Raw genomic sequence first — 2304 nt, 5'->3', positions numbered from 1 at the left:
ATAATGTCCTGATACTTCACAACAGAGCCAGGCAGTACTAAATTGACAAGCTAGGTTAATTACAAAAGATTACACAACAAAACCAAGACCAATTCCACTATCTTCAAGTTGATTCCCTCCATCAGGTTGTCAGGGCTGTAAATCTTAATGGGAGGAGACTGCTGATCCTCCTCCTTCAACAAGGCTGGTGGACTTGAACCACTGATTTTTTTAGTTAGCAGCCTCATGTGTTAAGCTCTATGCCACTGGAGCTCTGCAGATTGCACTATAGGATACAGGGGCCTGGAGAACTACACTGTCAGTGAAAATAGGTTTTTCATAGTTCATGGGAAAAGAAATCAATTTACACATTCAACAAAGACATACTAGTTTCCTGAGGAGCCAAGACACATAACTTCTACTTTTAAATCTTTCGTTTGAATTTGAAAGAGATAGATGAGCAGTAAGTAAATATGCCTGTTGTCATCAATTTCAATTCAGCGATCCTATAAGAGTCAATTTGGTTTCCGAATCTTCAATCTTCACTGAAGCAACCTGCCTTATCTATTTGCCTGTGCAACTCAAAATTCTTAAACTCAAACTCTCTTATTCATTTGATTTTGCCTCAGAGCGACCCACCATTAGGTTTCCAGAGATATAAATTGTGATGAAAGGTGCCTGCCTGCGTTTCTCCCTCTGAACTGCTGGTGGATTAGGCCAGGAGACCTACACCATTTGGATTAGCAGCACAGCTCACTACGTAACTACAATACTATGGCTCTGTTTCAGTGCAAGGAGTGGGTTCAAATTGCCAGGCTTCCAGCTGGCAACCAAGTGCTTAATCACTGTGCCACTAGCTCTCCTTTAAGTAAGCACATTCATGGTTAAACTGTGAAGGAAATAAACAGGTTGATATTTCTTATAGCTTCTGGGAACTAATCTTTGAAGGACGTGATATATTTTGAGCTGAGCACTGAGAGGCGGGAAAGCGCCTGCCTGTGGAAGAAAAAAAATGAAACTGCAGAGAACTACTACCAAGGGGTTGTCTGTCCTCGGATCTTTCCTCTCCTCACAGATGCTACTTTCTACATTCCCACCTGTTCACAACTTGGACACCTCTTTTCCAGGCTAGTTCTGTCCACAGGGATTCATCTCTTTTCCACACCAGGGCTAGACTTGCAGGATTGGTGCACTGTGAATCTTTCCATCTAAGAATTCCAGCCTATTTTTCAGTTACCAAATCTGAACGGACCTGCTAAAGCCTTTTGATGGTTTTCTACTAGAAATCCTTTCTTTTACATTCCTGTTTCAATTGCTGTTATGTGCCATTGAGTCAACTAAGACTCATAGCAAACCTATGAATAGGTCTGAACCCTGCCCTCCTTATTTTGACTCCGTAGTCTGTCTCTGACACTCCTACACCCATTGTCACACTCTGTCAAGGCATCTCATCCAAGATCTTCCTCTCTTGCACTGACCCTTTACCCTTCCAAGCATGATGTAACTCTCCATGAAGTGCTTGCTCCTGGCAACATGTCCAAAGTATGTGAGATGGCATTTCAAAATCCTTAACTCCAAATGGCAACCTGATATCCTCCTCTCCAGGACAGACATTGGCAGTTCATTTTTCTAACATAGACTCTCTGATGGTCTAGTAGATTAGGAATTGTACTGGCAACCCCGAAGGCAAGTGATTTGAATTCACCAGCTGCTTTTCGAGAGGAAGATGGGCAATCTCATTCTGCCTCTGAAAACTGGCTGGAGGGTCCTAACAACCACATGTTATTTTATATTTTACTGGTAGCTCAGTAGTTAAGTACCTGACGGCTAAAAAAGAGGTCGGTGATTGCAACATATCAGGCATTCTGTAGGAGAAAGATGCATCAATCTGCTTTAAGAGTAACCAACCACCTTGGAATGCCTCTAGGGCAGTTCTACTACGGCCTACAAGGACCCGAAAAGACTCCCTAGCAATGGTGCTTTGGATATCGCTTTAACACCTTCATTATATTAAAGTCTGGAGGCCACTGAATAAATTCAAATGCTATGAGATAGGCGTTTTGGGGGCACGTCAGGGAAGGGGTGCTGACAGGCCTTGTTAAAGCAGGAACGCCAGCCTTGAGGCCCCAGGATGACGTAATGCAAAGGCGGGCCGGCTCAGCGTGAAGGCGTGACGTCACGCGGGCGGGCCTGTGGCCCGTGAGGTCACCTGGTGGGCGTGGCCAGGCCGAATCCCCGGCGTCGTCACGGGCGGGGCGGGGCCAGAGCGTGTCAACGAAGCCGAATCAAAACAAGCCGGAGACCCGCCTTTTCCCTCCGGCTCGG

General features: G+C 45.3%; 1 protein-coding gene across 1 annotated transcript in view; it reads left to right on the top strand.

Moving 5' to 3' along the window:
• The window catches only part of HECA (headcase homolog (Drosophila)), a 72757-nt gene that overhangs the window by 3477 nt on the left and 66976 nt on the right, over window positions 1–2304 (top strand). The gene's annotated exons all lie outside the window — the stretch shown is intronic.

The sequence above is a fragment of the Elephantulus edwardii genome, unplaced genomic scaffold (genome assembly GCF_000299155.1).
Source record: "Elephantulus edwardii isolate Elephantulus edwardi_28Jun2011 unplaced genomic scaffold, EleEdw1.0 scaffold00039, whole genome shotgun sequence".
NCBI lineage: Eukaryota > Metazoa > Chordata > Mammalia > Macroscelidea > Macroscelididae > Elephantulus > Elephantulus edwardii.
The sequence above is the reverse complement of the archived record's forward strand: the minus strand, read 5'-3'. Positions and strand labels throughout refer to the sequence as shown.